The sequence below is a fragment of the Zosterops lateralis genome, assembly GCF_965231275.1.
Source record: "Zosterops lateralis genome assembly, chromosome: 17".
In the NCBI taxonomy this organism is placed as follows: domain Eukaryota; kingdom Metazoa; phylum Chordata; class Aves; order Passeriformes; family Zosteropidae; genus Zosterops; species Zosterops lateralis.
In genome coordinates, this window is record NC_139777.1 from 10,230,850 (window position 1) to 10,250,279 (window position 19,430).

The window sequence follows — 19,430 nt, forward strand, 5'->3', positions numbered from 1 at the left end:
ACCCTTGTGCTGCTCAGTTACCACCAGCCCTTCAAGAGTTCACAGGAAGAAGTGCCTGTGCAATGAAAACACTGCAGAGGAGTTGGAATGCCCCAGCAATGGAAAGCTAGACAGCTCTCCAGCCTGCCAGTCAACACTGGAGAAGGAAAGGATAATTTGCCTGGAGTAATGAGCTAAGTATAGAGCCACCACGATTCCAGTGGCCCAATTACCTCTGCAATTCTTCTGATGCCAGTGAACACCTTGGGAAGCAACCAGCTCCAGTTGCAGGTAGAACCAGGGACTGAAGCTACTGCCCTGATCTTGTGCTTAACAGACCAAATTCTGCAAAAGCAGCACCAAGAACAAGACCAACATTTTCTAACTCACTGCAGTCTTTTTGCCATCCTCAGTTCATTACCATATTTCAGCACTTTAGGGAATCCTATTCTATTTTAGAAAACCCCTTACCCAGTCCTCTCCCCAGGTCAGAGTTTAGCAGTCACCCTCATCAAGTGCCCGCATTCAGCCTGTCATTTAAAAGCCAAAATTCCAGTTTGACAAGTGCAAGGCATTTTGGTTCCATCTTCTAAAGCCTGCAGAACTGAAGGAGGGAAAAGCAATATGACAGTGCCCAGGCATACTGGTACTATTAGACAGCTATTCAGGGAGCTACTGCTTTTTGAAATTCATTGTTAATGAATATTTATTATTTGTTTACTTTAACAAGGGTTTATGTGTATTACTTATACAGCTCTATATCCACTGATGTTCCATGTGGTCACAGACTCCAAAAGAAGGACCTACAATTAGCTGTACTACCAGTTTTCCTGCAAGGAGGTTTCTCTCCAAAGCCCCTCACAATGATTTGAACACTGGAGGATACTGAACACACAGGTACAGTGTCAGTACATTGAGGCTGGAATCCTTTTTATAATGAATTTGGAATTTTAGAGCAGGTATTTGATCTTCTTCCTTACTGACAAGCCTAACTGACCAGATGGCTTTGCAGAACATAACCCAGCACAAAATATTAACCACTTGGCCATGGATCTCCAAAACTGAAAATTTCCATGGGGCTTCTCTGTGCAGCCCCAATTTACTCATCTGTTACGTCCAGGGATGCTCTGCAGCAGTGAAGTACACTAACCAAACACCTCCAAATCATGTGATACTCATGCTTGAGTCTGAAGGGATTAAGAGATTCCAGCCCAAAGTAAAAGAAAACAAGCAAGCTATTGTATTCTGCATTAGAACACAACTGTGCCTTGACCATAATCCACCAGCCAAACCTACAATGAAAGCTGAGCGGACCTCAAAATATTTACCTTGTTCCATCTTCCTCCTTTTTCCTCAGAGAGTTCAGATTTTCCCAAAGTGCAAAAAGGTGCATTCTTTTGGAAGTTACTCAAAGAAAGGTTCACTGAACATAGACAAAGATGATAATTTAATTATAATGGCTATCCAACCAGAATATAATGCCCTGTTCACAGCAAATTCCTGCTACCAGCAGTGAGAGAAAATTAAGAATCTGAATTCTCAAATGTACTCATGACTAGTATGTTCACCAATCAGCACACAATTAAGCATTCCAGTTCTCTAATTGTAAAGATGAACACTTGTTTGATAAGGATTAGTCATTAATTTGATGAAAAGCTTATCCACTCTCAAAAAAACCAAGCACAGTGTTTAGATGGAAAGAAAAGTTCTGCAGGCAATGGCAGTAAATTTGCAAGTTTACATTAAGTACACTTCACTTGCTTTCAAGCTTCCATTTATTAAAGGAAAATAATCAAAATAATCTAGAAATGCAATCTGCTTAGACATTTTAGTCAGGTTTCTTGGATCAAAAGTTCAACCATGCCTACACTACACTAAGTATTTGTTCTCAGAAGTAAAAAAAAAAGGAAATAAAGAAAATTCAAATACAACAATAAAAAGAAAATCAAGGCTATCAGGTCAAAACACTTAAAAGAAAGGTGTTTCTACTCTGGTCAGACCACAGCAACCTGGCTGCAGAGAGTTCAGAGAAATGTCCTTACATTAAATTTCAAGCCAAGTTGCTCTGTGATATTGCAGGTGAGTTTTCTTCTCACTACCTCTAATTTCGGCTCATCTGTTCTTTGTCAGGAGACAGACAAGTATTTGAAAAGCCTGAACTCAGAGACCCACAGAACAGCAGAAGCCAGCCTTGACAACAGTAATTTTAGCTGGAGAAAAAGCACCAAAAGCTGGATGCAGGTAAAACTGATGGCAGATTCCAGCTGCAGCACATCCAGCACTAGGTCTGAAAAGGTCTCCGAGCAAAGGTCTCCAGCCCAATAAAGATGCAGCAACCAGCACAACTTCCCAGCAGCTCATCTCTCTCTGGTTTAAGTGTCCATGATAGCAATTACACGCTTGCAGATAGCAATGGAACAAGCAAAGCTTTCCCAGGTACATTTAGGTCAATTATGGCTCCGAGAGATGAGATCAGACAGTCACAGCCACTGCCTTCCCCTCGTCCTCATTGACTTGCAAGGAGAACAGGGACAGTCAGGCTGCTGGGCCCCTCCTAACTACTGGATAGGATATTCCAGGGAAATGCTTTCCACCAATTCCAATCCTAGAAATACCAAGGAAACTTTCTACCAGTTCCAGACCTAATGGCAGACACTTCCATGAGCAGCTTTGGACTTTAAACTCATTCTGAATGGACAGAGTGATCTCCTAAGAATGATAGGACAGATCTTAATGGCAGATCAGCTGCTAGACTGGATCCTTCTGACATCTCCTGTACACAATTGAAACCTCACTTTCAAAACTACCTGAAGTCACTTTACTCAGGTAGCACCTTGTGTAGGATGTGGAGGGTATTAAGACTCCACAGCTGTAGTTCTACCAGTACAGTTCAAATAAAGTGTTCTTAATCTCTCTGTCCTCAGTCTTTTTGTTATAGTTTCTTTAATCCACCCTTCAGCTTCACTCAACTCTTCAACACTTTCAACTACTACTCCTAGCAATTGAAAAACCAAAATCAGTATTCTGGTAGTCTACCCTTGACCCAGACAGTGCTAAACTCTACATGACAGGGAAGATACTCAAGGGAAGATCTGATTTTCCATCTGTTTTCTGAAATCCTGCCACCAGCTGTACAGAAACTCCAAAAAACAAGAATCCTACTTGCCCAGAACAGTCAAACCTCAGAGGAACTGAGGAGTCAGACTCACAGGGCCTGGGAGTCTTATGATGCACATGAGCCCTACATGAAAGGCTGCTCTCAGGGTGAGCTGGGGAGATGCCCTGCAGCAAGTCCTGCCTTTGCTCTGCTCTCCAAGGGCACTCAGGAAGCCAACCAAGTGCATCTTGTCTTCATAGACTCCATGTCAACCTAAACAGACAGGATTTCTGTCCCCTCCTGCCTCAGGTGCCTGGCAGCAGCTTCCCCCAGGCACTTCCACAAGCAGAAAAAGCAGCATTGGAGAAAACAAGTCTCAATTTGTCAGCAGTCTGCCCTTTCCTGGTTGATACAGAAGTCAAAACCCTCCTTTATAGGTACAGGGGAAAAGAAACTATTTTTATTTCTCTGTCCTTTCAGGTAACACCACAGAATTAATGCTTTGATTACAGCCCTAGTTTGCAGTCCCAAACTTGGAGAAGCAAATGAGGCCCACAAAAGGGCAACACAAAACTGTTCTACCAGTGTTTCTATAAATAATGTCTATACCAGTGCACAAATCTCTGGTATTCGAAAGAAAAACTACAAAGACTTAATTATGGCAATGCAGCAGCCTCCCTCCACAAATTCAACCTGAAGTGTTCTACCTCCCCCCATAATGATTACATGTTCCAGAAACTAAACCCCAGAGTACCAGAACAATCCAAAATACTTAGAGACTATTAGACTTGTATATACAAAAGACTTCATCATACAGACAGGCACCCTACAGATTTATTTAATGCTACTTTGTTTTCAGAAATCTCAGTTAAAGAAAGATTTATACCACTTTCACTGGTTTTCCCTGATGAAAATCTTTCTTAAGGTACAAGAGCCTTTGGTAGAAGTCTTAGCCATGGGCCTGGTGTGCTCGCAGCAAGGGAGAAACACATCCAGGAAGTAAAGTTACTTGGATAATAATGTTCCCTTGAAAAGTAGGAAGCAGAGATTACAGTGGGAAAAGTCATTTTCAATTTTTATCCCCGTAAGGGCTAAACCAAGCAGGACCTGAGAGGTTAAATCTGGTATATCTGCTAGAGATAGGCCCAGTCTAGAGTGACTTAGGTTCTGAAATTAACCCAAGACCAGGTCACTCTGCAGATGATGCAGGAATTTTTGGAATAAAATTGTATGGAGGGGAGCACAGAACACACAGCTGGAGATCAACACACACAGGATGGAAGAAGACAGTTAAATATCAAAGTAACAGAATCCAAGTCTTTCCCACATGGATATTCACTGCCTTCTGGGCCACGTTCTGGAAGCTCTGAGCCCCATGGCAGCCCTCCCTGCTGTCCAGTCCCAGAAGTCCAAACATTTGAACATTCCCTGTTATGGCTCTCCCTCTAAAAACACACCCCAGTCAGGGGGTGGTCTGTCCTGGCTGCCCTTTGGAAAGGGCATCAACTTCCAGCTCTTCCCAAGTAACCAGGGACTAACACCAAGTTTCTGATTTCATTCCAGCTTCAAGCTAATTCCACAGGTGACAGGATGATTGTCCAAGCTGAGCTCATCTAGCACAAGTTTAATGCTTCACCAGATACAGAATCAACTCTGAAGCTGACCTCCACCAGGCTGTTTGCCCACTGCAGAATCATTTGGTGAACAACCAGTGCCCCAGAAATCAGGGGCAGCATCAGCTCCATCAGCACCTCGGCTGCAGCTCCCTAGAGCAACCCCAGCATCATTTCCATTGTGGTTTGTCAGCCCATCACAATGAAGGCTGCAAAGAACAGTGAGATGTGCTGAGCAAGGCAAAGGACAACTTGCTTTGCCTGTCACCTCCCAGGGCTCCTCCAAGCCTCAGCTTCTTTGATGTTCTGCCCTCCTCCAACTAACACCCAACTGCAAAGTTGCATTTTGAAGTATTTACAATTCAGTATTTTGGTTCAATTTCTCTTTAAAAGGGGGGTTAATACTACTTGGGATCTATCTGCTTGGTGTTATTGAGGACACATTTCATTACTGGCATGAGTGGTTATGCACAACTGCCTGCCCCCAAGCCAGCCCACCAATGATGCTTTACAGCTCTTCACTGCATTCCTAATCAAGAGGAAAAATAATGGATTTATTACTCCAAAATCAACTTCCACTGGAGTCTTGCTCAAGGTATTAATTTTTCAGAAATGGCAATAATTCAATACAGCAGCTTGGATAAGTTTAGTTACAGTATCACTGAACAAGGAACATCCAGCTTCAAGTCCTCTGAAATCCAGCTCCCCCAAGCAAGGCCAAGAACACCCTATTTAGGAAGTCTTTTGCAGAGCCTGCCCCCCTTCTTATCAGAGTTTGGAAGAGTTCCAACACCACGATAGCTATTACAATGTCATTAGCTGCCTCACTCATGCATATACACACAAATTCCAAACAAACTTCCAGATGGATCTTACCATGGTTACCTTGTTGCAACTACTTTCAGCATTAATACCCATGAGGAGGAACAATGCCTCTGGAGTATCCAGTTGCCCGCAGGAAGCCCTACAGAGCACACCTCCAGTTACCAGCTTAACCTGCAGCCACACTCAAGTGTCAAAACAACTGCTGCTTTCCAGACTTCACTGAAGATTCCAAGTCTGAGGAATTTCAGAAGACAAACCAAAGCCAGGAATCAGCAACTATGTCTTAAGTGAAGCCTTTACAAACAGTGCCGTCCTGCTGGACATCCGTCACTCCAGAAACAGCTTTTCCATTTCAACCAACATTCCAGCAAGCCACCTGTTTGCCCTCCCTCCCTCCCTTCCTCCCCAGCTCACTTTGCATGGCTCTGCAGGCCCAAGCCTCACCTCCAGGTGCACACTGGCACTTCCTGAAGGAGCATAGAGCAGTCGTGGCTCAGAGCAGCAGGACCTGACACCTCCCAACAGACTGAACATCAGAGACGCCACTGCTTGCAACGAGATCATGCTGCATTTCTTCCCTGCCACGACAGGCTGGTTCCTCCCTGTAGCTCTGAGCAGCAGGGATGGACTCGAGGTCTTCCTTAAGGGATGACACATTACCCCCGGCAAATCTACAGCCAGCTGGGGTCACCTCCTTGACACCACTACCAGAAACTATTAAGCAGGTGAGGGGAAGAACAGGTCGGGGCTACTCATGCTCCAGTTTACCCTTAGATTTCTGTGGTATCAAGTCCATTCTGTCAGTGCTTCTCAAGTGCTCAAAGCAAAGGGACAAAGTTTGGGCTGTTTTGCTAAAGCTGCCCTCCAAATAAGGCCAGTTGACACCAAAGGAGGCTGTGGTTTGTGACCTCTGCCCATCCCACAAGCAGCTGACACATTTGCAAGCCAATGCACACAGCAATCTTGCACAGTTCGGGGCTAACACATCCAAGGTAGAAGCTGGAAAGCAGCAGGAGCTGAGGGCTCCAGCTCTTTGCTGGGCATAGAAAACAGTCTCAGTAAAATATTAGTATTTCAAATTCCTGAATTGCCACTGACTTCATTTTGAGGTCTTCACTTTGTCACTAACTTCACCTTGAGGTCTTTCATGCAAACCACTCAGGCATCCTGAAATTCTGAAGCGCCACAAAGGAAGAAAGAAATACTTGCCTTTTAACAATCCAGTTATTCACAAGAACTACAGCACAGAGTCCTAAGCATATCCCTGAAGTCTTCCAGACAGCACTGAGAAGTTACAGCACCAATATCTAGAAAAGGACTGAAGTTATAAGACGTGAAGCTCGTTTCTCAGAGTTTAAAAGCCACATGGGATCTCACAAGCAGATCTTTATACCACCAGCTACTCAGGCTGGAGACAAATGCAGAACAGTTGCACATTATTTCTGGGACAATTCAGTATCTAACAGGTTATTTGGAGAGAAACATGACATTACTTTGATTCAGCCAGTGAAAGCTACTATGAAACACATACATGTGTAAGTATCGGGACATTTCATTATGGTTCTCAGGATTTGATAAGCACTAATTTGGCTGTTCCAAGTGTTCCAAGTGTTCCTGCTCTGAATTCACCACCAATACCAACTGGAAGAGTCCTACCCTGCTGTATCCAGTTACAATCCCCAGTAGCAGGAACCAGAGCAGGAGCAGCGTTCACAGCCCGTTCAGCTGTGCAGGTGAAAAGATCTCAGACTCCATGCTGGATGCCAACCCAGTTCCTCCACAGACACAATTCCTCTTCCCTGTCCCATCAGACTTGCCAGGCTCCTGCCCATTTACTCCAGCAGCCCAAAGATCCCCTTCTCCTTAAGTTACTCCTTTTTTCCAGGTTACTTGCCAGCAAAGCACTGCACAGCCACGTTCCTCCTACTCCTGCAAGCTGACAACATACTTCTCTCCATCATCCTAGCTTGCACGTAGGTGGAATGAGATCTGAGATAAAATATTGTATCCTCTATTTCAGAAGCCTGGGCAGGCTCCATTTCTGTCTCCTCCAGCTGCAGATGGCCATTTTTATGGAAAATAAATAAATAAACTGAGAGCTTATCAAGTTGACCTATTCCACTTCTGTGGTATCATTTGTGGGTTGCATGGCTTGTTCCTTGAGCAGGTTAACATTGATATTTTAATAATTGCTAGTGCAGACAGTTCATGCAATAGCTATTAACAGTACCCTAGACAGGCACCTACAGCACTGCCAGTGAGAGAGAACTCAGCTTGGCTCTCAATTTATCATTCCTATAGCCTCAAGTGGGACAAGAGCACCTTTCAGTGCAAACACCCAGAACAACATCACTGTTGGTGCACCTTTGCCCTTCCCCGAGCTCCAGAGCAGGCACAGAACCACTTGTCACTGAAGCATTTTAGAGCCTTATGCCCCGCCTTCACTTATCTGTACAAAGTTTCAACACTTACAGCCTAGCATTTCCTGTGCTAGGAAAGAAAGCACCACTTCTATCTCCCAAACCCACTGTAATCAGTAACAGCTGAAGTAAAGCAGGTATCAGATGTCAGCCTCCTCCTCTCCAGTTTACAAGCACTCCTTCATAAAACCTCCTTCATCTCCACCAAAAAAGTTCATTTCCAAATACCACATGCTTTAGTAGCAGACAAAAGGCATCTCAGTGCTTTATCTGAAGCTCAGAGCATGACAGGTACTACAACAAACCTGTCATAGCTCCTTCTGTCACGCTGCCACCTCTTCCCAGTAGACTCACCTTTATAATACAAATAATATAAATATGCCTTTATATTCACCAGAAAGCCAAGCTGTGCTTCCACTCAGCACTACCTGACATGATTCACTAGCCAAGTTCTTGTCTTCTAAAATAAAGCCTTATTGCACATGGCTACATCACACAAGAAAACAAACAGGTGAAGCACACAGAAAAGTGTCTATAAGACCTGAAGTCTGCAAGAGTTACAAGCTCACACCCAACCTTCCCACAGTAAGGGAAGTGTGCACAGAAAGGAAAGAAATCAGTTTCCTGTACAGAGTTATGAAGAAACACCGGGTCTCATCGTTTGATCAAAAAACATTCTCTAAAAGAGAAAGAGCAGGAACAACTTCAATGCACAAACTTAACTCCGTGTCGGGGGGAGGGGGGGGGGGGAAAGCACTTACCAGAGAAGGACAACATCTGCTCATATCCCAGCGAAAGAACAGGACTGTTAAAAGGAACACGGGGAAGAGGCGCAATTAAAGCCCCAAAACCATATAAATAAAAAGCCTTAACAAGTCCCACTTATAAAGGGAACGGGAATTTCGGCCGCACGCACAAGGGCGGCTGAACCTGCTGACACCACAGCCCCAGCGGCCGGAGCGGCCGAGCAGGGGCCGGCGGCTGGCACCGGCACGGGGCGATCTCCGGCCGGGCTCGGTGGGGACAGGCCACCCCCGCGGGCAGTGCAGGGCAGGGCAGGGGGGCGAGGCGAGGCGAGGCGCACAGGCCCCGGGCAGTACGAGCCCCGCCGCCCCGGGGAGCCCACCGTGCCCCGGCCGCCCGAACCCCGCAGCGCAGGGCCCGGCCCGGGGCCGCCCGGCATCGCCGCCCGCCCGGGGACAAGAGGCCGCCGCACCGCGGCCGCGGGGCCGGGCCGCCTTCTCCTCCTGCTGCCGGCCGTGCCGAGCGGAGCGGGGCCGAGGGCGCCGTGCCGGCCCCACCGCCGCCCCTCTCCCGCAGCCGAGGGGGCGTGTGCGGCCCTCAGTGACAGCGCGGCCGCGCTCCGCCAGGCCCCGGCACGGCGGGCCGGCCCTCCCCGCCACGGGACACGGGGCACCCCGGCGGGTCCTTACCGCTGGGCAGGGCATGGCGCGGAGCCCCCGCCCGTGCCGGGGCGCGGCGTCCTGCCGGGGCCGGGGTCGCTGCGGGCTCGGGGCCGCCGCCGCCGCCTCACGGACACAACAACATGGCGGCCGCACGGCCTCCTCCCTCCTCCCCCCGCGGGGCGGGGCCTGGCGCGCGCCGCTCCCGCCCCCCGCCCTGAGGGGAGGGGAGGGCAGGGCAGGGGAGGGCAGGGGAGGGGACGGGAGGGGAGGGGAGCGGGGCTGGCCCCGGCCCGCGCTGGGGGGACCCTGGAGTCCGGGGATCAGGGGATCACGGAATCGCGGAGTCACTAAATCACGGCGTCACCAAGGCTCTTAGATCATCTACTGGTTTAAGGTCGTTTCTTCCAACCGCCAGCCCAGCACCACCGCCGTAACCCCTCAAGCACCACCGCACATCACTCAGCGACAGATGCAGACGCCTCTTGAGCGCCCCGAGGGAGGGTGGCCGCACCACCTCCCCGGGCAGCCCCTTCCAAGGTCTGACCGCCCGGACGGAGAAAAGTTTGTTCCTAATCTGTACCGTGGCGGCCCCGCTCCCCCAGCGCTCGCCGGGCCCTCAGGGGCCGCTGCCACAGCCCGGCCCCTCAGAGGAGCAAAGGCAGGGCCGGCAGGGATGAGTGAGGGACTGAGCATCTCCCTGAGGAGGAGACACTGCGGGAGCCGGGCCGGGCTAGCCTGGAGAAGGGAAAACTCACAGGGGAGCTCATCAATCCCTGCAAATATCTCCAAGGGGTGTCAGTACCAGACTCTTGTCACTGATGGCCAGAGACAGAACGAGGAGCAATGACCATAAACTAAAACACAAGAAGTTCTACTCCAACATGAGGAAGAGCCACCCATCGAGCAGAGCACTGGACCAGCTGCCCAGGGAGGCCATGGAGACTCCCTCTCTGAAATAAGCCAAACCCTGGACGTATTCCTGTGTCACCTGCTCAAGGTAACTATCTCCAGGGGGTCAGACTGGGTGATCTCCAGAGGTCCCTCCCAGTCCCAGCTATTCTGTGGTTCTGTGATTCTGTGAAGACAACTCACCCCTTCCTCATTTTTCCCCTGTGAGGTCTATAAGCCCTGCACTGGCTGAATGAGGCTGTGGAGCAGGGCAGGGTCTCAGCAGAGGTTTGGCAGCAACCTCGGCCAAACAGGTAACAGTAGAAGTGTATGCTGAGGGGGGCTGAGGTGTGTGTTCCCACACCTCACAGCGTGCACTGCCATCCATCCTCCTCAGGATCCTCAGAAACTCCTGGAGAAACACGCTGCTCCACTATAACCTGAGATTAGTTCAGTTGATCAGAGCATGGTGCTGATAACACCAAGGCTGTGGGTTCAATCCCTGTGAGGTCCATTCATTTAAGGCTTGAACTTGATGATCCTCGTGGGTCCCTTTGAACTCAGAATATTCTGTGATCTACAGAAGCCATTCTGGTGCACAAGGTCTTCTGGCTGAGGTTTCCTGCGTTGCTTTGGTGACATTCAGCTCAGCTGCAGGAACATGTGTGGCCCCACGCCACCAGGCCACGCGCTGTCCAAGCCACCCTGCGCAGCCTGCGGCTCCTAAAGCATGAGGTAATGGGGAGCTGGGAGCCAGCCCCAGGCAGGACTGCCAAAAAACACATGGAAACTGAGAGACAAGTGATAAAGCAAAAGGCCTGTGAGCTGTTAGGCTACAGAAAACACAGGAAAGCTGGAGAGTGGCAGCAGTGTTGGAGGTGGCAGGAATGTTGCTGGTTCCAAAACGAAGCTCTAGCTAAGCCTTGTGCAATGGAGCTTCTTTCCAGCAGTAAGATTTATATCTGGGTTTTGTTGCAACTGTGATGGATCATTAATGTTTTATTTTTATACATATCTTTAATTTACAATACCGTATGTAGGTCAGGTTGTACTTTTGCGGGAGATTTCCACCTGCTCCTCATGTTCGCCTTGATCTGAAATGAAATGCTTGCAAGTAGCTATAAAATGCACTCCTAAATTATCCACAGGACTCTCCCTCTGAGTCCAAGGCTAGTCATTGTAACAGATGGACTTCAGTCTGTCATTAGGTCATGTCTAAGCTGGAAGGAGCATAAGTGTTCAGAGGGAACAATGCAAAATACAGAAGCCTGTGCCTTCACACTCAGATATGAGCCACGCAGTGAGTTGTGTTCTGGTTTGGCTCCCTTGGTCAGGGACAGCAAACGTTTGAAAGGAAGTTAATCAGCCCCTCTGAAGGGATTTTTTCCAACAACAAACCATCATCTGAATGCAAATGTGATCTAAATGTCAATATGTACTTTCAGAGGAACTTTGGAAGAAATACAGGTAACTGAAGGGAAAAACAGCATTCCTGGCCTGTTTACACTCAAAAGGAATGAAAATAAGTAGAGCCAGTAGAGCTGTAGCTGAAAAGGATTTGTGTTGACAGCATCAGCAAGCAAAATATGAATTTTGAGAAGTCCCTGTTAAATGTTGCCTTTTGCAGTGTGCCTGGAGGGAGATCAAATGTGACCTACTTTGGGAAGCTGGATCCTGGAGACCTGGGGCTCCTGTACAGCAGAACCTGCTGGGTGCTCCTTTTGTCCTTAAAGAGGGGGAAATCCTGCAGTGCCATCCCTGTGGCAGGAAAAGCTGGCACTTCCAGCTGCTTGTTATATTTATACATTTTATCTTTACTGATCTGGTCACACAGAGTGCATGGAGACATTCCATGCCTTGTGTTCCAGTCTATTTTTTAATACATGGCCTCGTGTTAAGTGACTTTTGCTTCTATTTTCCATGATGATCAGGATGAGAATTTTTTTATGGAAGTGGAAATTACTGGACCCAAAGGGAGAGCAAGGCCTGTGAGAACCTGACACACAGCTCAGAGAATGAGGTGTTCCAAAACCCAGAGTCCTGAAGGACCTGGAGTATATCCTCACTCATCCAGTACAGGGGTTTTAATTTGGGAGGTGGAGGGTGGTAATGAATTATGGAGGAACTCCTGAAGCACTGGCTGATTTTAAGCAGGAGGAAGTAAAGCAATCCAGCCATTTAGACACCTGTTAGTGTGACCTCAAGGGCTTTAAAAGATTAAAATATAAAATAAAAAGAAAAAAGTTGGGGACAGAGAAGTAAGCTAAAAAATGTAAAATAAAAATCTGATGTGTCTGTACACATACACATACATAAAGATTGATTGCTTTTAACCAAGATTAACTAAAAATATACCCTTGATAATTGTTTCCTAGACATGGGTATATAATAGATGTATTAACTTATTCAGTAAATTAATGGAAAGCAGGTCCATAAAAAAGATAGCTATGTGGAAAAGGTAGGGAAGTCACCTCAAGCTGTGGATGCACCAAGGAAATAGTGGGTAGAAAGTGCCTGGATTCCCATGTTCCCCTCATGTAGCCTCACCTCCCAGGATCCCAGGACCACAGCCTGGCCTGTGTGTGCTTTTGCTCTTGCACAATATTTTTCAGACAGGCCTTGGAACAAAAGGTAGGAGGGAGCTGATGGCATTTGCTGATGGCACAAAGCTGGGAGGCACTGGCCGTGCAGCAGGAGTAGCTGTATTGCTGGAAGTGCTGGATAACATGGAGTGCTGGCACACTGGAAATGGGATGAAATTTAATAGTGGAAAGTACAAGGTCATGCCCTTGGGAATTGCTAACAAGAATCTCTGCCGCGAGCTGGGAGCTCATCAGTTGGAAATGACAGAAGAAGGGAAAAATCTGGGTGTATTTGTTGATCTCCAGATGACGAAAAACTCCCAATCTGAAGCAGATCTGACAAAAAGCACATATCCATGGAGGTATTTCCAGGAGAAGGGGAATGTTAATGCCGTTATAGAAGCCTCTGCTGCAACATTCTCTGGAATCATGTATGCAACACTTTTAATCAGGGGACCCAAACTTAAAATGTGACTGGAAAGTAATTATAGGCTAATCCTGATTTTTTTTCTTGTACAAGAATCTTGCAATAATTTGTTTAACCAGAAAACCTGAATGCTGAGAAAAAGATACAGTTGTTCTTTGTGAAACTTGGGGAGTAAACACAGCAGTAAACACATCTCCCTTAAGAGCAAGGGTGATGTTCTTGTATGAGAAAACAAGTATCCGATGGCCATGAGAAGTCTGGGCTGAAACATGAGAACACCAGAGCTTCCAACAGCTCAAGTCCCGAGGCTCTGGGTCATCCTTCCCAGAGCTGCTGTCCTCTGATGCCGTTGACACCAACAGCTGACCCTAAAAGCCCAACAAGTCCTTTCCAAACTGCTCTTACCATTTGAGGCACAGCCACTGAGTTACCAACTGGCTTCTTTTGGAGAGAAAAGAGGTGCCTGGTGTGGAAAGATATTCCTTGGGCTGCAGTTGCAAGCCAAATGTCACTTGAGTGTTAAAATTTGCACACAGTGGTGGTGAGGTTAGAGCATCCTGTCCTGGGTCACCCCACCCTGCTCCCTCAGATCACCTTTCCAGAGGCTGCTCTTGAGCCCATCCTGTACAGGAGCTGCAGTCCTGGAGCCATCCCCACCTGGAACAGGGAAAAACAGTGAAACCAAAGGTGTGCCAGGTCCTTTCCTGCCCCTGGTACCACCCTGTGCCCTTTAATACACTTCCATCCTGTGGCCCCAGCAGCCAGCTCAGCGTTTGGAGGCTGTTTTTGTTATGAAAAACTGATGGCAGGGTTAGATGTGTCTTTAAAAAAATAGTCAGCACACCAAGTCCTGGTTCAGTAAGTACAGTCAGACCATGGAACACAGGGCAGTTTGCTTTCTCAGGGCTCCAAACTGTCTCTCTTGGCCAGTTTTTTACCCAAAAACACCTCTCCTCATCCCTTCTCTCCTATTTTGTTTGGGTTTTCATCTTTTATCCTATTTAAATGTTTCACTCATTTTACTCTCCTGGGTTTTTGATTAATGCCTAGAAAGAATGCTGACCCTGACCACAGTATTTTCACTGTGTTCCTCCATGTGTAGGTGTTTCCATTCTTCCTGTTCCCGTCCAACAAGTGCTGTTGGATTATTCATTCAATCCAAGTGGCAGCAGGTGACATTGAGGTCAGCACAGCATGAGGGGCACCCCTGATTCAAATGTGCCAGGAGAGAGGCACTGCCAGTCATCCTGATGGGGCCCCAAAGCAGATGCTCTGACTCATTCCCTTGCAAAGTAGATGAATAATTTGAAAATAATGAGATTTTTATTACATACATATAATTTTGGTCAGAACATTTTGCAAGAGCCTCATTTTACGATTTTTTTGTCTTGTAATAACCCCGTTGTACAACAAGATGTGCCGTTAGCGACGCTTTGCTGCAGGGAAGGAGCACTTGGACACTGCCTGGGCTGCCCATCGAGATGATTATCACAGGGCTACTCAAATAGGAAGACTTGGGGGACTCAGAACTTCAAATTCAGTGGAAAAGAGACAACATTTTTGAGCAAGCACTGGAAATGACTTTGGGGACCGTGTCTCCAGGTAGGAGCACACCTGGCTGAGCCTGGCTCTGCAAGGATGCCACCTGGAAGACAAACCTGATGCTGTCGGTATTGAGGATGTGCCAGGAGCTCAGTGTGGGCAGAATGTCCAGAAATCTTGCTTTATGGATGCTTATATTATTTTCTTTATTAACCCATATGAGATTATTATTAGATTAATATGGCTTCATGTTAGACTCGTTATTTTCTCCTGTGGATCCAGTCTGGGAGAGTTGAGTCTGTTCAGCCAGGAGAGGAGAAGGGAGACATCAAAGCCCCTTCCAGTGCATAAAGGAGCTCCAGGAGAGCTGGAGAGGGACTGGGGACAAAGGCCTGGAAGGCAGGACACAGGGAATGGCTTCCCACTGCCAGAGGGCAGGGCTGGATGGGATATTGGGCAGGAATTGTTCCCTGGGAGGGTGGGCAGGCCCTGGCACAGGGTGCCCAGAGCAGCTGTGGCTGCCCCTGGATCCCTGGCAGTGCCCAAGGCTGGGTTGGACATTGGAGCTTGGAGCAGCCTGGGACAGTGGAAGGCGTCCCTGCCTGTGGCAGGGGGTTGGAATGGGGCAAACTTTAAGATCCCTTCCCACTCAAATCATCCCATGACATTGTTTGTCTCATGAGTTAAAACATAAAAAGTTGAAAGCATTTTCTGCTGAACCTGTCTTTTCTCTGGAAAAGCAAACTGGCACAACTTTAACCTGTGTCATGTGCTGTGTTGTTACAACAAAGCTGCCTGAAAAAATGCTTTTCATAATAAACCATATCTATTTCCCTTAATAAGAACTTAATCACCTTCCTCCCGAGGTTGGATAATTAGAGAAACAGCAGGCAAAGAGAGGGCAAGAAGCTGTTGAATCAGAGAAGTTGCTTGAAGTATCATTAGAAGATGATACTATTTTAGCTGAGTATCTTCAGTTCTTTCCTGTAGACACAGCCTGGTAATCTGTTCAGGGCTACGCCTGCTTGGATTCCCACCCACAGGAACTTGCAGCAAGGAAACTACGAAGTTGAGCAGTTCTTGGTTCCTCTGGCCAGGTGGAGGCTGTGCCTGCAGCCTCCTGGAGCAATGGGAACTGGTGTCCCTGCCCCTGCACTGCTGCAGTGCCAGGCATGGGGTCAGTTGAGAAGCATCTTGGGTCACTCTGGTGACTCTCATTAGTGACTGAAATTAAAAATATCCTACAATAATACATTGGGATAAGACTAAACTTAGAGGTGATTAATTGGAGAATGATGGAAAATTGAAAACATAGTTAATAAATTACTGTTGGATCCATCAAGTCAACAGTTTAACAGACACCTTTGGCTCTGTGGCTGTCAAGGACGTGCTGTGGAAGGTGTCATTGTCATTGAGGGGCTGGAGCGTGTCCAGGGAAGGGAACAGAGCTGGGGAAGGGGCTCAGCCTGGAGAAAAGGAGGCTCAGGGGGGACCTTGTGGCTCTGCACAACTCCCTGACAGGAGGGGACAGCCGGGGGGGTCGGGCTCTGCTCCCAGGGAACACGGACAGGAGGAGAGGGAACGGCCTCAGGCTGGGCCAGGGGAGGTTCCAGCTGGATATTGAGAAAATTTCTTCATTAAAGGGTTGTAAAGCCCTGGACCAGGCTGCCCAGGACAGTGGTGGGGTTCCCATCTCTGGAAGTGTTCAAAAAATGCATGGATGTACACTTAGTGGCTGGTCTAGTTGCCAAGGTGGTAATTGGTCAGACTTGGAGGGGTTTTCCAATCTACATGAATCTGTGATTCTGTGATTCCAAGGCTTCTAACTTCCATTAGTCCTCGATAAGTTAATGTATATATCATTAAGATAAAATGGAAAAAAGGGAAAAGTAGAGCTGGATTGAAATATTGCAAAGCCCAGGGTTATCCTGATTCATGCCTATTACTGTAATTGCATTTCAGCTGCTTTGAACATTTAATGGCCATTTTCTACAATTTTGCAATTTAGTACTGCAGGTCTCTTTTTTAGATTACATTGACATTTTCCTCAGCCATTTTATTACTCTTCCATTTTTTTTCTAATTTTTAAGTATGTTTAAGAGTACTTCAGGGTTCCCTGGCCCTCTGACCTGTGCATGAGTAGCATTAAACCTTCATTTAAAAGCAGGGGGGAGAAGCAAGGGGGATAACAGGGGCCTCACCTGGTTTGGGTGTGGGGCCCAGAAACTACTAAAACTCCTGTGTGAGTAGGAGAACAGCTTCCTTTGAGGCTGCACAACAGCAAAGCAGGTCCTCTACCCAGCCCCAGGCTGCCATTTGGGACTTAGAGGTGGAATTCGAGCAAAGCCAGTAGCCATGGAAGTCTCGGTGCTGTTTGGGAAGCAGGGTGCAGCATCCATGACAGCCCGGCAAACACACTGACCTCCAGCAGCACATTCCTGGGGTCACTCCAGCCTTTCAGTTCTCCTCCTGGTGCTTTTTGTGTGGCTCAAAATGAAAAAGCTGCTTTTGTGTCTTGTCACCATCGGAGCAGGGAGCGGCCTCGGCGCAGAGCCGGAGTCAGGAGGTGATCCCTGTGCAGCTGTCACAGCACCAGGACAGCGCTGCCGGAACAGGGCACTCGTCCCAGGCCTTGACTTGTGACATCTGATCATCCTCACCGTTACATTCAGCGCTGAACAACTTCCTCCCAGCCATGAATCACACCGGGGAAGGATCCTTTCAATAAAAGCTCATTTTCCAAAACTTTTTTTTTTTTGTAGAGAAATTCTCCTCTTCCACATCTGATCTGAAGCCTGCTTGCCCTGTACCTTCAGATGGCTCTGGATTGAACCTTAAAAAATGGATTTTCAGAAGAATCAGCAGCCAGCAACCTGATTTTGATGCTTTGCCTTATCTGTGCAAGACAGGTCGGCAGTTTCCCTGCACACTGAGATCGGAAAGCTGCAATTTCCATTAAGGTTTCAGATTTAACTTTTACCGTGGTGAAGTCTTGAAGGTCTCTGGCACGTTGTCACAGGTGAACAGATGCAGAGTTTTTTTGCTAGATAAATTTGTGTGAATAGTGTGTCTACGTATAATTATCTAACAGGGTTGTACATTGGAGTTAATATCCCCAATTTTGGGCAGAGGCTCCAACAGATCACGGTGCTTTAGGAAATCAAATAGGGAACACACAGTTGGTAAGGTTACAAAAAACACCCCAAAAAGAGGAATAGTGACTCAAAACAGCTCGATGACACATTCAGAGCCCACTGAGTCACCTGGCATCTCACCAGCACTGCTCTGAGGAGGGTTGGCACAGGAGGGGAGATAAACAGATGCCTTTGCGAGGGAATCATATTTCAGTTGCCAAGCGTTCTCCTCCAGGAAAGAGAATTGGAGCAAACCTTGGATCGACATCATCACTGGTTCTGCTAGGCTGTTCTGCACAGCATGTTGGTGCTGGAGCTCCAGTCCCAAGGCCTGGTGCGGTGATGTTTGAGAAACAGAAACAATGAATATTTCATTTAAAAATTACTAATTCAGCAGAATGGGGGAGATGGCAGGTTCCAGACAGCCCGTGGTGACATTTGCTGTGTGAATCCCGAGCACGCAGCTCTGTGTGACGGGAACAGAGCCCGGGGGTGCTGCTGGCGCGGGGGAAGCCCTCGGGGTGCTCGGGCCTCGGCTGAGTCCCCCCGCGGGGTCACGGGCACCCCGGTGCCGGCACAGCCCGGGGACAGCGAGGAGCGCGGCTGTCCGCCCTGAGCGGGGCACGGAGGGCACAGCCCGGGGACAGCGAGGAGCGCGGCTGTCCGCCCTGAGCGGGGCACGGAGGGCACAGCCCGGGGACAGCGAGGAGCGCGGCTGTCCGCCCTGAGCGGGGCACAGAGGGCACAGCCCGCGGGACTCGCTCCAGCCCGTCCCCAATGAGCACACGGCCCAGCGCATGGCGTCGTTTCTATTTTAGGCCACTTTGCCATCTAAAGCTGCACTCTGGGCTAAGTTTCGGAGGAGAACCGAGACCCCTCGGAGCAGAAATTGGTGACGGCTGGATGTGCCTGTGTCACCTTGCAGGGCGGGAAGCGCCCCGTTCCCGGGGTTTCGGTGCGGTGAAAATGTGACGATGTAATCTGTTCTCGCTATCGGTGCCCGAATGAATTGACAGGAATTGTCCTTTTCGTGCGCTGTCCGACTGTAATGCACAGACACTCCCCGGGGAGCAGGAGAAGCCCCAGCCGAGGGAAGGGTCAGTGCCGCGGGCTGGGACAGGTCCTGTCCCCGCAGAACCCCTCCCTTCCCTGCCCGGCCTCTCCCCGCCCGTGACGCTGGATGGGGCACTACAGTTCAGATAAAAAGATCTCCTTCAAACAGGTGATTTATTGACCCAGCTGGTTTTCCTTCGAAGGAAGAACAGCTGGAAGCTCCTTCCCCTCCCGAGACAACGCACGGACTGTAACCGCCCCAGCCCCGCGGCCGCACCGATCCCGAGGGCGGGCGGGGGTTGGGGCTAAACCCGCCCGTTTGGTCACTGCAGACCGGCCCGAGCCCAGTCCTGCCCTGGGATCCGCAGCCGGGCCGGGAGCCGGGCCGGTCCCGCCAGTGCCGGGGCGGAGCCGCTCGGGGCCCCGCCCAGCCCAGCCCGGTAGTTCCGCTCGGGGCCGGAAGC

General features: G+C 48.6%; 1 protein-coding gene across 3 annotated transcripts in view; it reads right to left on the reverse strand.

Moving 5' to 3' along the window:
• MTMR3 (myotubularin related protein 3) overlaps positions 1–9,479 on the reverse strand; it is a 74,748-nt gene extending 65,269 nt beyond the window's left edge. For 2 of the 3 annotated variants that reach the window (XM_083873742.1, XM_083873739.1), the window contains exons 1-2: positions 9,368–9,479; positions 8,696–8,739 (exon numbers count right to left, since the gene is read on the reverse strand). The gene's annotated coding sequence lies outside the window, so the exon portion shown is untranslated. The remainder of the gene's footprint in view (positions 1–8,695; positions 8,740–9,367) is intronic. The other variant, XM_083873741.1, reaches the window with a different exon arrangement.
• Between the last annotated feature and the right edge of the window lie 9,951 nt (positions 9,480–19,430).